This window comes from Lipotes vexillifer, unplaced genomic scaffold, assembly GCF_000442215.2.
Source record: "Lipotes vexillifer unplaced genomic scaffold, Lipotes_vexillifer_v1.1 scaffold1584, whole genome shotgun sequence".
NCBI classification, from domain to species: Eukaryota; Metazoa; Chordata; class Mammalia; order Artiodactyla; family Lipotidae; genus Lipotes; species Lipotes vexillifer.
Window position 1 is genome coordinate 146,598 of NW_006782397.1, and position 7,898 is coordinate 154,495.

Below are 7,898 nucleotides of genomic sequence, written 5' to 3' on the forward strand. Positions count from 1 at the left end.
TGAGAGCAATTAGGCAATATCTGGTAAAGGTGAAGATGCACATATTCTGTAACACAAACACTTTTTAGACTTAGGTATGTACCCTAGAAAAAGGCTTGCATGTGTGAATAAATATATACAAGTATGTTCTTTGTAGCATTTTTTTGTAATAGTGAATTACTACATGCAATTTACATCATTATCAATAAAAGAATGAATAAATTGTATAATAGATAATTATGATGCATGAAAATTAATAAGTTGGAGCTGCTTATGAACAGAGTTAAATTTCTTTTAATAAGAAATAACAGGGACTTCCCTGGTGGTGCAGTGGTTAAGAATCCGCCTGCCAATGCAGGGGACACAGGGTCGAACCAGGTTCGACCCCTGGTCCTGGAAGATCCCACATGTCACAGAGCAGCTAAGCCCGTGTGCCACAACTACTGAGCCTGTGCTCTAGAGCCCGCGAGCCACAACTACCGAAGCCCACGCGCCCAGAGCCCATGCTCCGAACAAGAGAAGCCACCGCAATGAGAAGCCCACGCACTGCAACAGAGAGTAGCCCCTGCTCTCCGCAATTAGGGGAAGCCTGTGTGCAGCAACGAAGGCCCAGTGCAGCCAAAAATTAATCAATTAATTAATTTTAAAGAAATGAAACAACAGATAAGTTATGCTGAGGTCCAGAGGATTATGTCAACTGCCTGAATCAGAATCTGTCCACACATCTTAATAAAAAAACCCATGAGCTGTACAAAGAGTACAAATAAAGTAACACATGATTCATGCGATACTAGGAGTTGGAGGGTATCACAAACATCAAATTACCAGAAAATTGGTAAGTAGCAGACTCCAGCAGGAGCAAGCTTCCTCCACTGCTGCAAGACTCTGGATGCTGAGAGTAGAAGATGCAGGGCTTCAGAGAATCTTGGAAAAAGAGGAAAGAGTAGTGGATGATATAGACATAGCATAGGCAAAATCAAACCCTGAGAGAAAATGTCAAACGTTAAGTGCCAAAAGACTGAACACAGCCTGGGTCTTGGAAGGTTATAGTACTGGCTCTCAGGAAGGAGCCAGAGGTGGCAGCTTCAGATAAACATTGCTTCTGAGGGGGACGCAACTGCATTGACAAGGGGGTAGTGTCCTTTAAAGGCATGACGATGAAGGGAAAGAAGGAGGTAAGGAGAAAAGTGAAGAGAAGTCATGCCAGCAGCCCCACCTCACCTCCACATACACACAGCTGCCACCACTAAAAGCGTCTGTTAGAGGAACTGCACTTCACTGTACTGGCACAATAAAACACTTTCAACTAGGAAGGGTCTACAGAAGGCCTATTTTTTTTCTTTTTTTTTTTTTTTTGGCTGCACCATGCGGTTTGTGGGATCTTAGTTCCCCGACCAGGGATCGAACCTGGGCCCACAGCAGCGAAAGCACAGAGTCGTAACCACTGGACTGCCAGGGAATTCCCCAAAAGGCCTATTTTTTTTTTTTTTTTTAAAGGATCAAACCAACACAAAACTACTCAGAAGAAAACAGAGAAGGTGAATGGAAACATTTCACCTAATGAAAATTCTCCCCCAAGGAAACAGACAAACAAGCAAACAAAACCATAAGACCAAGCTCCAAATTAAAACTAAATATCCTTAAGCAAGTGTTAGATAATATTGTGTACATATCAAATCTAGACCAGAAGTTTACAGCCCAAGAACAGAAATGGACAAAAATGGGATATAAGTTGTAAATATCTATACATATACACATAGATAAGATAGAAATATAGAGATATATCTTAACCCAAACAGAGATACTACTTAGCCCAAAAGAAAAATCAGTGGAGCTGTTTGTAGTTGTGTAGAACTGGGAAAAATATTGGAAAATATAAAGTACATGCTCATAGCTCAGCACATGTGACATGTGCCAAGTTCTGGGATGGTACCAGAGACTAGGAAGGCTGAGTAGGAAAGGGAGTGAAACATTGAGTTGTCTTGCAGAGTATTGGAGATAAAGTCCCATCGGAGGGGGAGGGAGCCTGAAACAAACACACAACAGGACTCCACTTCCAGACACTTGCCATATTTTGAATCTGCAAAGGGTAGGAACTAAGTTTAGATTTGCAAAAGGCAGAATTTCCAAGGCTAAGAAAAAAGAAAATATCCAGGATACCAATCAAAAACCCAGGTGGACCAATCCTGAAGAATGGGAATGAACCAGAGATGGACTGAATCCTCCTAAGTCTGCAGCCCAGCTCAAGACCTGATTGGACTTACTTGCATTTCATGCTATCTGACAAAAGAAAGGAAGAGTCATCACTTGATGGGAGGTGTTACCTGGAGCCTCTATTATTTAAACACAATGACCAACAGAAAATGTTACTAAAAATACGAAGAAGCAGAAATATGTAATAATCATCTAAAAAGAAGGGTAAAATAGGAGACCCATAGATGGGAGTTAGAAGAGAAGACTTCTATTTTAATTTTGTATTGAAATACAGTTGATATACAATATTATGTTAGTTTTAGCTGTGCTACATAGTTATTTGATATTTGCATACATTATAAAATGTTCACCACAGTAAGTCTAATAACCATGTCTCCCTACAGATTTATTGCAATGTTATTACTTAGGCTGTATATGACATCTGCATGGCTTATTTCTTATTTAAGTGGAGGTTTGTACCTCTTAACCCTCTTCACCTATTTTGCCCTTCCACCACCCTCCCCTCTGAACAACCATTGGCTTGTTTTCTGTATCTGTGAGTCTGTTTTCATTTTGTTTGTTTTGTATTTTAGATTCCACATACAAGTGAGATCATACAGTATTTGGCTTTCTCTGTCTGACTTATTTCACTTAGCATAATACTCTCTAGATCCATCCGTGTTGTCACAAATTGCAATATTTCTTTTTTTTTTTATGGCTGAGTAATATTCCATTGTATATGTATACCACATCTTCTTTATCCATTCATCTATCAGAGGACACTTAGGTTGCTTGCATGTGTTGGGTATTGTAAATAATGCTACAGTGAACATTGGGGTGCACATATCTTTTTGAAGAGTATCTTTGTTTTATTTGGATAAATGCCCAGAAGTAAAATTGTTGGATCACATGGTAATTCTGTTTTAAATTTTTGAGGACTCTCCTTACATTTTTCCATGGTAGCAGTGCCAATTTACATTCTCCCAACAGTGCACGAGAGTTCCCTTTTCTCCACATCCTTGCCAACACTTGTTATTTGTCATTGCTTTGATGATAGCCATTCTGACAGGTGTGAGGTGATATCCCATTGTGGTTTTGACTTGCATTTCCCTGATAATTAGTGATGTTGAGAGTCTTTTCATGTGTCTGTTGGCCATTAGAATATCTTCTTCATTGGTGCTGTACTGTGTGTATATGTGAGTTGGGTGTGCAGGAGTAAAGTTAGTCTGACACAGTGATTGAGGTCAGAGTCAGCCAAGGGAGGCCCAGACACATCAGTTCTGTATAACATTCCTGTGGCCGTGGGCTGAGTCAAGCTGATGTAAAAACATTTGCTCACAACCTTCCCCAGAACTTCTCTGTTGACTCCAGACAGGGCACCTGCCTACCTGTCAGGGAATATTGGGTGGCTTCTATCAACAACAAAAACTGGACAAGTAAAGAGGTTGATTATTCTGGCTGTTGCAATATAGACAGCTCCCCGGATCTGACTATCAGGGTGTTTCACTCAGGAGGTTTTGCCTTAGACCTTCATGGAAAGGGGTGAACAGTGGCTTCTGGGGGTTGTTCTGCAAGCAGGAGAAGTCTCAGTCAGGTATCCGAACAGGAAATGTTTTTCTCCGCAGTTAACAAGTTTCAGGAGGACAAAGAGTTGTACCCTTGCCTAACCAGTCATGACAAGTGGTTCTAATCATAGCTAATTACTAATGAGCCAGTAGAGCAGGAAATTGGAGACCTTGTCAGCAGGTTTGGGCAGAAGAGAAAGGTCTGTGTTTGTTGATCTTGTCAAACAAACACAATTTGTCTCAGAACAATGTAGGGATTAGAGTAATTTCTGAGGAATTTTGGCCAGAATACAAAATACACTTCATCACCCTTGCCCCTTCCCCCTCCCCTTTCCCCTTGCTGCTGATTCTGAGAAGTCTTGTGTAGAAAGGGTGATATTTTTATAAAAGGTTGGTGTGCCTAGAAATAGAGGCACAGATGTAGAGAACAAACGGACACCAAGGGGGGGAAGGGAAGAGTGGGATGAACTGGGATATTGGGATTGACATATATACACTAATATGTATAAAATAGGTAACTAATGAGAACCTACTGTATAACACAGGGAACTCCACTGTAGAGTAGAAACTAACACAACATTGTAAAACAATTATACTCCAATTAAAAAAAAAAAAAGGTTGGTGTGCCTAGCGTATATGTGGGGTTAGGGGTCCTGCGATTTAAGGATGGAAAAACAGATTGGGTCTCATCGTGAAGGGCCTCAGGTGCCAATTAGTAATTTACCCGCGTGCAGTGTTTCTCTGGTGAAAGTTCAGAGAATGAAATCTTGCAGAAAAATAACTGCAGCAGTGGAGGGGTATATAAAGGCAGGACCAGTGAGAAGCTGGTAGTCCAACAAGAGAGGCTATGACAGCAGGTAGGATGGGTCATGGTCAGATATTTTCAGGTAGGACTGATAGAACCTGGTGGCCATTGAGGCCTGTGGCCTGTGGAATTGGGTCTATTAGGAGCATGGTGGTGTTGCAGAGAGCGTGGACTTTACAGCTAGGCCGGCCAAGTTCAGTATGATTCTGGCATTTACTAGCCCTGTGATTCTGAGCAAGGAATGGACACTTTCAGAGTTGAGTTCTCTTCTGTGAAAACAGGCATAATGCCACTTACTTCTTTTTTTCCACACAGATTGAATGACACATGTATGTGAATCTAAAATAGGGTCTGGCACAAAATAAGCAATTCATACATTTGAGTGCCCTTCAGCTGACATTCAAGGCTTCCCATATTTTGTTTCCCAAGCATCCTTCTAGGCAGAAGGCCCACGCTCCTGTAGCATTGCCCTGCCTCCAAAAATATAGGCCTACGTACGACTTCTCAGACGTGACCTACTCCTTCTGGTCTCTGAGTCTCTGCTCGTGCTATTTCTTTGCCTGGACTAGCCTCCCTCTCCTCACTTCTGATTGCTCTCTCGGGGAGTCCATTCTTCTTAAAGGCTGTGCTTCAAATAGTACCTCCGCTAAAAACACATCCTCTAGATCCCTGGGTGGAAATGATCTTTCCTTCTGTGAAACTCCTAAAGCACTTTATTGCAACCACTCTAAAGATTCTTACACTATACAGGTATCCACTGCTTCTCGAAAGGCTGCTTTACACCACTTCACTTTTGCAAAAACCTACATTAGTACCTGTTTTCACTAACCGAAAGAAATCCCACGAGGATTTTTGCTTTTACAAAAAAAGGCTAAAAGCCAAAATAGCGCTCAGTGTTTGTTTTGCCATGAGCCATTATAGAGGCAGCGCCACCCAGAGCAGTGGGAGTGACACTGCCAAGCTCCTTCCTGGAACCACACTTAGCATCTCAGCATCCAGCATCCATAGCTTTGAACTGTGTCTATGAGCACCTATGCTTTCTATTTATTTTGTGCATCCGTTAGTGTTACCCCATTTTGGCTTAAGCAAGGTTTGGTAGGAAAGCTCTACTCTCAGATACCAGGAGAAACCTGTACTGCACTTTACCTGGCTATTTTGGGTTTTTTTCCCTTAAATATCCATTTATTTTTTAATTAATTAATTTTTGGCTGCGTTGGGTCTTCCTTGCTGCACACGGGCTTTCTCTAGTTGCAGCGAGCAGGTGCTACTCTTCGTGGTGGTGCGCGGGCTTCTCATTGCGGTGGCTGCTCTTGTTGTGGAGCACGGGCTCTAGGCATGCGGGCTTCAGTAGTTGTGACTCGCGGGCTCTAGAGCGCAGCCTCAGTAGTTGTGGTGCATGGGCTTAGTTGCTCTGTGGCATGTGGGATCTTCCCGGACCAGGGCTCGAACCCGTGTCCCCTGCATTGGCAGGTGGATTCTTAACCACTGTGCCACCTGGGAAGTCCTACCTGGCTATTTTGGATAAGTATTTTCTCTCTTCTAGTTAGCATCCAATTAGTTTTTCTATTCGCTATACTGCTTAATTCAATGTACAGTAGATATTTAATAGACTGATATGATTGACTTGGATAGAGAAGAGGCGAGCAGTCAATCAAGTGCTAGCTCTGGGGGAGGGAGAAGGATGGGATGTGCCCCTTGCCAACCAGAACATTAGTGGGGAGGCACTGCCGCCAATCTTCATTTTACTGCCATCATTCTAGTTCAATCTTTGTAACTCATAATTCCTCCACAGCATCTAGGTGGGTTAAAATTCAACACACAGGCCAGCAAGGAGTGTTTCAGACACCACCACCTTACTAGTTTGTTGAGTTTGGGGTTTGTCTGTATGTTTGACCAGTTTTGTGAGCTACTGGCTTAATTTAGGTGGGAGACAAAGATATCCTTTGCTCTAGGACTTAAGTGTTATTTCTGTAATTTGACAAATGAAATCATGATCTTGGCTCTTAGCAGTTTCAGAATCCAATTATCTGATTTAGTGACACACTCTGGCTTTTCTCACTTAGAAGTTTTAACTTCTGAAGTATGCATGGCTTAGTTTTATGAAATTAATTTTGGGTCCCTTTCAGCACAAGAAGACAGGGGAAGATGGTATTGAACTGAGCAGCAGGAAAGCCAGTCTGCAATTGAAACGTTTAAAGAAAACACTGGCGTTTTTGTAATGGACAACTAGATGCGATACTTTTTTCTTAACCTCTTCTGTAAGGAAAAGCAGTTTTTGAAAAAGAATGCCTAATATTCATACTTAAAAATGAAAAACAAACAGCTGTAGTTTGTGTGAAAGATCTTTATTTTGTTTTGAACAATATTAAAACAAATAAATTCTCAGGCAGTTCAGTAACACAATGAGCACACGTTAATCTTTTAAAAGGCACCTCTGGTGCAATTACAGTAAAGTAATAAGAGACAATTCAATAGTTATTTATCTTGCCACCTTATAAAACTGCCTGTTCATTTTACATTGTTCTTTTAATGTTCTTCAGTGAATCGCTGCATTTCATAAAAAATTCAAAGTCCTATCATGAAATGTACTTCTATTGATTGACTTATTTTAATTCTATTTACTGTCAGTAACATTATCAATGAGTCATATTTAAAAGACATTTTAAAATACTATCCTTTATTCTTGTGCTAAAGTAATCATTCCTTCACAGAGTCAGAAGAAAGTGTTTTAAGCACCCAAATGTGAATGAAGTGGAACTTTATGATGTAAACGTTCTAGGAATAAAAGTTGGGTAAACTAGAACTTTTTGTTGTTGCTATTATTTATACTTTTTAAATAGTTTTATTCTGCTGTCATTTTTAATTATACAATTTTAAGTTGTATGATTTTGTAAAGAAGATTTTAACATTTTTTAGAAAACAGGCATGATCTAATATTTTAAATTAAATTTATAATGTAAAGTTACCTTCCCGATGCTAAATCAAAATCAAACATGTTCTCTAAAGAACATTCACAATCACTCTCAATTTTTCACAGATATATATGTACAGAGAATCATAAGTATCAGCTCATCTGATTAGAATAATTTTCTTATAAAGAAAAACACCCTTTACATATTCTTTCACAAAGATACTATTGTATGATTAATGTTGAAACCCAACTAAGCTAAAAAATGTTTAACAAATTTCCTACACTGTGTTCTTTCATTTTTAAGTTTAAAATTTAAAAATTATAAAATACTATAAAAATTGTCATAAGTTGAAAGCTATATTGACATATCCTTCTCAATAAATGAAATATGCTTTAACATAGCTACAGTACAAACAGCACATTTTAACTCCTGATTTTTTTTAAA